Here is a 7,838-nt window from a genome sequence, read left to right on the forward strand (position 1 = left end):
AAAATTAAAATTCGAAAATTTTTTCTAAAGCCTCCAGGGGACTTCGTTTTCGCACGAAAAAATTTTATGTGCCCTTATTGCATCCGGACCCACAATTTATGCTGCAGAAAAAAATTTTGTGCCCGGTATTTTTGTTCAAACCCATGTAGTAATGCTAGCTTCAGCTGAAACCACAATTCCGGTATGCGAAACTAGGAAACTATTAGTGATATCAAATTCTCCTTTGCACAGAAATTTATTGCTAATTAAGTGCCCTGGATTTGTGTTATGCAAAAAATCTGGGCACTTTATTTTCTGTAGTAATTCTGGCTTCAGGTTACTTTGGCATATGAAACTTAGGAACTAGTATTAACATCAAATTCTTCTTGGCGCAGGAATTTAAAGCTAAATAAGTGCTCTGGATTTTTTCTATACTAAAAATCCGGACACTTTTTTTTACCAAAACCGTGTAATAATGCTGGCTTCAGATGATTGGTATTTGAAAGTAGGAAACTATCATTGATATCAAGTTCTGTTTTGCGCAAGAATTTAGTGCCAATTAGGTGCTAATATATTCTGCAAAAACTAAATTTTGTGCCCAGTAATTTTGATTAAAAAGGCGTATTAATGCTGGCTTCAGGTGACTGGTATATGAAACTCGGAAACGATTAGTGGTATCGAATTCTTCTTTCTGCAGAAACTTTGTGCTAATTAAGTGCTCTGGATTCGTGCTCTACAAAAAATCCGGGCACTTTTTTATCAAAAACGTGTAGAAATGCTGGATTCAGGTTTCAAATACCAGTCACCTGAAGCCAGCATTAATACACATTTTTGGTTTTTCAAAAAGTGCCCAGATTTTTGGCATATCACAAATCTAGAGCACTTAATTAGCATTAAATTTTTGTGAAAAGGAGAATTTGATACCAAAAATAGTTCCCGATTTTAATATTTCAGTCATTTGAAGCCAGCATTACTACGCGTTTTTGAACAAAATTACCGGGCACAACATTTTTTTTCTGCAGGATAAATTAGCACTAAATAAACACTTAATTATGGGATAGTGCCCATATCAACATGACAATGTTGTAATTCAAGATTCCGGGACCTTGGTTTTCAACCTCTAAGATATTAAAAAATCGAGAAAAAAAAATCAAAAAAATTTCCTACATTCCACACCTACAATTTTCCGATTTAGTATGGTCTGGAAGTTAGGGGACTTTCAGGATTTTTCTTCAATTGTTTATTAACTTAAGCGTTAAAAACAAGGGTGTTCCTGAAAGAGGAAAATTAAACTTTTTTTGATATCAGTGGACTTCAAACAAAACCCTTCTAAAACGTTAAATTTTGAATGTTAGATCGATTTTTTGTGATTATAGGGGTTGAAACCAGGATGTTCTGGAAGGTATAGAGGAATAAAACTTTGTTGGGTATCTTTAGACATCAAATTGTGAATCATAAAATTTTAGGCCTAGAAGTTAGGGCATTTTTTTTATTTTATCGATTTTTTATTATATTAGGGGTTGAATTCTTCTGGACTTAATTTTAGCAACAAATTATGCTATAATCAATTTTAGATCTAGAATTTATGTCATTTTTTATAGTTTTTCCATTTTTAGTGGTTGAATTGAAATGTTTCGCGGAGCTGCTAGGGGGATGAAACTTTTCGGATATCTCTGGTCATTAAATAGAGCCCTTCAGAACTTTAATATTTTAGATATCGGTCGAAAAATTTTTGTTTGAAATTCGTTTTTTTAATTTTGCTATTTTTGAACCTCAGTTCATTGAATTTGTTTAGGCTGCATTTTAATCGTGGGGAAGGAGACAATCGCTTCAAATGTTGTACACATTTGCTTTTCTCTTTTAACATCCGAAATCTACTCAAAATACTGGTTTTCTAGCTCTGATCAAAATTTATGAAAAGGATAATTACCCTTTTCAATCTAAAACGTGTATTTTGAAAAACTCATGAGTAATGAACAATAGTGTTTTTATTGTGCGGTTTAAAGTGCACGATAGCAAAGACACTTAACAAAAACTAAATATGCAATGTTTATACATGAAATTAGACAATAAAGAATGGAATGAAGACTGCAACGTGATTATGTAATATGAATTCCAGTATTACAACAATATAATTTTATATTGTATCGTGAAAAACCGGATTAAAATTCTTGATATTATACTGTCAAGGAACTTCTTCACAGTACATAGATTTTTATCAGTGTTATACGGGAATAGAAAGTTTAACGGAAGTTAAGTCATAGCAAACTGTTTTCACTCTTTAAGTCGGTATTATTTCGGTCAGCATTATAATTATTGAAGTCATGAATTATGGTTTTACATTTTCTACACAGAAAATTAGACACCTGTTTGCAATTTCAAGAGACAATTCTGCTCTTTTGTTCCACAAAACTCACATCTGTGATATAAATAAGCTATTTGCAAACTCTTCTTAGTCGCAATGGTAAAGAACTATGATCATGAATAATTTATACACGATTTGCAAACATGAGCGACTAAAGATATTATTATTATTCAATAGGTAAATGAAGTCGATATCACTCATATATCAATTACCAACTTGCTAGCAAAAATTGCGCATTACGCGTACTTATTTCATGTTTCTCATTTTGATTTCCTGATAATTAAATTAAAATATGTGACACATTAATAACCACAAATTAAAATAATTATTAAAAAATAGCTACATCGGCTTTCTGGCAATTTTAATTTAATTACAATTTAAATCTAAACGTTGATGAGCTTTCAATAATCTGTAACAATTTTAAATATCTGTTTGAAATAAGTCTATCTCGTAGATTTACAATTCAGGATGCTTCGATTTTCTATGTGTAAAATTTAAAATGGTGTAATTTTGAAAGTATTTTTAGTAATGCGGTTTTGAAGATTTACAATTAGGAATACTTTAATTTTAAAGATATATAAATAAAACTATGTAAATTTGGATTGTTCTGGAAATTAAAAGTCTAATTGTCGATTCTAAATCTTTTAAATTAAAGGAATTTCGAATGTCAATCATCATAATTATAGAATTTTTAATTGCAAAACTTAAAACATTCATAATTTTTAACTGTAAATTGTCAACATTTTTAACTATTCAATTTTAAAGATATAAACTTTTAGCGGTTATAAATTTCTTCAATTTTACAGTTGTACAAATAAATATTCTTACACTTTGATAAATTTGAATATAAAAAGTCGAGGTTTCAATTCTAAATCTTCCAAATTAAAGAAGTTAAAAATGTAAAGCATTAAAATTACAACATTTTAAATATTTATCATTTAAAGTTCTACAATTTGAAGAGTTAGAATTGAACACTCTTCTAGTTTAAAGATGCACAAAGAAAATTTCTTAAATTTCGATGATTTTCAAAACCAAAAGTCAAGGTTTACCCTCTAATGCAACCATTTTTTATTGCAAAACTTAAAACTTACATGATTTTAAAAATTAAAAAGTCGATTTTAAAAAAACCCAATACATATTTCGAACATTTTTTTAAATTACAATGAAAAACTCTTCAATATTAATGATACATGAAGAAATATTCTTAAATTTTTATGGTTTTCGAGATCAAAAGACAAGTTTTTTAATTTTAAAGCTTTCAAATTGAAGAAATTTTAACTGATCACAAAGAATATAAAAGATGAGTATTTGAAAAATACACTAAACTTTATTTAGCTTCAAAAATAAGAAAAAGATTATTATTTAAATATTGGAAGTACAGTCGATATAAATATTAATTATGAAGACTACCATTTTAACCTTGTTTCATAAATCCAAAATTCAAGACAGTCTCAAATTTTATCCTTTCCTTGAAAATTTTTTTTTATGAATATTTGTCTCATTTAGAAAGATTAATATAAATTATTTTGGTCATACGTTTAATATATATGTTTATTTAGTTAAAAAACTTCAAAAAAAGCGAAATTCCAACCCGTCTTTTATTATTTCTCAAGGTAAAAATTACAAGAGAGTCTATATAGTATATCCTATCGTTGTTGCATTCCTTATCATTAGAGTATGTGTGCAAAGTATCCCATCGTTTGAGTACGTGACAGACCGCAAAATTCTGACTATATAAACATATACATATATTCAATGTATCACCAAAATGAGATATATCTTTATCCTTATTTTATGTAATTTTATTAACATTTTAGAGATTTCTTTCTTGTGATTTTTTTCTTTATTTAAAATTTAAAAAATGTGCAAATCCTAAAAATTATGATAATATTAATTAAAAGGCATATCTCACTTTTTTAGACTACAGTTTTATAATGAAAAGTCAAGACTTAAGGAATCTTCAATTTTTCACATTTCTCCAACTAAATAGTCAAGCTTTTAAAATAAAAGAATAGAATTTTGCATTATCATTCAACTGCGAGAACAACAAAAGTCGATGTATTATGTCATCTCTATTACTATTAAGAGAATGTATTAGAAAATAATTGTTTAATTAAATGCAAAATGCATAAAGAAATAAACAATTAAACAAGCAATTTCAAAATGTATCTTATAACGTAGAATGAACGTATTAGTAGAGAAAAACACAAGTAACTTTTTTCTAGTATTTTGTTGTTAAAAGATAGATTTAATCAATCATAGATTGCTCAGGTCATTAAGAAATTACTTTAACAGATAGATGAGTCTAGCATTGATTAATGATCAACAAAAATTATGCAATCTAAGAAATCCCATTATTTAACCATTATTCAGTAAAGAAAAATTGTGTACAAAATTAATTTTTTTTTAAACAATCATAAATTATCCAAAAGATTTATCAACATTCGCAACACATGAAATAACCATGGGTTGTGCAAAAAAAGTGGAATAACACTATGGATTGTAATGTTATTCATATTCTCGACAAGACGATTAACCCAAATTCACCAAGCAAAAATTTCTGATTAAGTTGCGAAACCCCGCAAACTTCGCAATATGTGTTCAATCTCATACCAACCAATCGCCGTGCAAAGTAGGCCAACTCAATCTTATACACAAAAAATAGAATGAAGCTAATATTTACGTTATTTGTCCAGGTCCAGGTTTTTATACCAGGCTGGTTTTCGTCAACCCGTCTACTTAATAAATTTTTATAAATCATGAAAAAAGGGGGGGGGCGGGTTAACACCATGTTTGCTACAAAATCCAAATTTCCAAATTCTATCACTATTTACTGAAAAATTGTTTATCCTCCTTGACCGTTTTAAACTGTTCTTTTAGGTATAAAAACCACGTTAAACCTTGAAATTGTTTTTTAATACATTTATTTTAAACACTTTTTGTGACAACACTTGAACTTAAAAATTAATTTGGAACCAAAGTGACCAAATTTATTCGCAACGAAAAGTGAGCATTGATATTTCCAACAACAATATTTTAATTTTTAATAAAAACAGTTGAAATAAACGAAAAAAATGTGAATTTTTAACCAATTATTTGAATCCTCAAACAAAGCAGGCTAAATTTTGAATCAAAAAGAGGAATCTTTTTAAAAAGTGTTGAATTTTTAACGAAAAAAGATTTTTCAGTCACTAAAGGAAAACAAATCACACCCAAATTTTTAATTTCCAAGTCAAAAAAAGGAATTTCCTGCAAAACAATTTAGTTTACAACACGAAAATATCCATTTCCTACAAAAATAAATGAATTTTCAAACAAAAAAAGACGACTTTTCAAAAAGAAAAAAAATCAATTTTTAAATAAAAATGATAAATTTTCAAGCCAACATGGAACAGTTATACTTTCAGTTTCAAAAATTAATTTTCAACTAAAAACAAATACAAATTTTCAACCAAAGAAATTAATTTTGAAATAAATGTATGAATTCGGAAACAAAAAGTTAATTTTTAAACAAGCAGCTCAATTTTCAAAACAAAAAATGAATTTTATACCAAAAAGAAGGCAATTTTTCAGCAAAATACAGGAATTTTCAACCAAAAATTGAATAGGTAAATTCTTTATCACAAAAAAAACTTTTTAACAAATTAGTTGAATTTTTAACCAAAGAATTTCATTTCTAACCAAAAAAGAGTGGTTAAACTTTCAATAAAAAGTATTCTGTTGAGGAAATGGCTTTTTAACTAAAATTATGAATCTTCAATCGACATTTTTTTTTAACGAAGCAGATCAATTTCAAACCTAAAACAAAGAAATTAACTTATTAAAGACGAATTTTCAACAAAATAATTGAACTTTCTCCTAAAACAGATTCATTTTTTACTTAAATTAAAAGTTAAATTTTAAGTTGCAAAACTTAATTTTCAACTGAAAAAAACTAAACTTTATGTAAAGAAATGAATTTTTTAATAAAAAGATCACTTTTCCACTAAATGTATGAATTTTCTATCAAAAACGTTGATTTTAAACAAAATGCATGCATTTTCAACGAAATATATGAATTTTTGAAGGAATTTTCAACCTAATAGTTAGATTTTTTACTAAAGAAATGAATTTTTATCCAAAAAGATAAATTAGTTTTAAGGAAGCTTAATATTCTACAACAAACTACGAAGCTTGAAAAATACAGGAATTGGTAACCAAAGAAAATAATTTTTAATCAAAAAGTTCAATTTGCCACTAAGCGGATGAATTTTCTACCAAAAAAAGTTAATTTTTAACAAAATTCATGAATTTCGGAATCAACGAAACGAATGCACTTTTAAAGGAATTGAAGTCGAAACATATTTTTATTTTTAAGCTAAAACAGTTGAATAAGACCGAAAAAGACGAATTTGCATTCAAATAGCAGTTCAATCCTCAACCAAAAAAGATTAATTTTTCAATATAACAGGTGAGATTTTAAAATTTTAAAAAATGCAATTTCAACCCAAAATGAGGAATTTACAAAAAAAAAACAATTAAAGTTTCAACCAAAAAGAGTAACTTTTAAACAAAATTGTTAACTACAGTTTATATCAAAAATCTCCTGACTTCGTCCTGACATTCCCCAACCAGTTGCAAATTCCCTGACATGTAAAAACCCTGTAAGCGATATTTTATAAAGAGAAACCCCCGATTATACAATAATTATAACACTCCTTACCTCTTGACACTTAAAAAGGTCTACAGGCTTGACCTTTTTCGGATTGGAGGTTATGATTATAGTAGGATATCCTTTCTCAGAAAAATCACCACTGTACACAAAACTCCGGTTGTTTGTTCATAAAAACATTTGCTAAACCCACATCGTCAAAATGTAATCTCTATTTTTCCGCGATTTATTCTCACTTCAGGAAAGTCAGTCACCACACGACACAACACGGATTCTTTTTGGCGTTCAGTTCAGAACTGACACTGACGCAATGACAGCCGGCGGCGAAGAAGCGAACATGTCATCAGCAAGTGGAAATTCTATGGAATATGACGCGCACAAGCAAACACAAATCACGTTTTCATTTTTCCGTGAAAGTAAACGCGTTCACTATTGGAGCGAAAAAAACATGGACTCTCCGAGTTGTTTCGAAGTCCTGATCTGAATCTGACCTCACGATTGTAACCTAACCTAACCAACACGACAAGCGAAACACAAAAAATTGTCTGTATTTTTCAATAATAAAAAGAGGGACAAGCACTTTTAAATTTGTTGACACCTGATCACTATTGTTAATGAAAGACGTAAATAAGAAACTCGCGACAATCAAGATGTTTTTAATTCCTCTTTTTTGTTTCTATAATCGTTATAATCAATTATGTATATGAGTAATCGATTCAGTTAAAGCAGTTTAGACATTGAAGGGCATAAATTTATTAAAATCGGCATGTGCCAGCTTGACGGGTGCAAAAGAAACAATAATCCAGAGAACCACTTGTCAACTTGTCAGAACTGCACCGATGA

General features: G+C 28.5%; 1 protein-coding gene across 1 annotated transcript in view; it reads right to left on the reverse strand.

The window, feature by feature from the left end:
• Positions 1 to 7,838, reverse strand: part of LOC117168056 (lipopolysaccharide-induced tumor necrosis factor-alpha factor-like) — a 30,572-nt gene extending 22,734 nt beyond the window's left edge. The window contains exon 1 of the mRNA XM_033353405.1: positions 7,047 to 7,838. The gene's annotated coding sequence lies outside the window, so the exon portion shown is untranslated. The remainder of the gene's footprint in view (positions 1 to 7,046) is intronic.

The sequence above is a fragment of the Belonocnema kinseyi genome, chromosome 2 (genome assembly GCF_010883055.1).
Source record: "Belonocnema kinseyi isolate 2016_QV_RU_SX_M_011 chromosome 2, B_treatae_v1, whole genome shotgun sequence".
NCBI lineage: Eukaryota > Metazoa > Arthropoda > Insecta > Hymenoptera > Cynipidae > Belonocnema > Belonocnema kinseyi.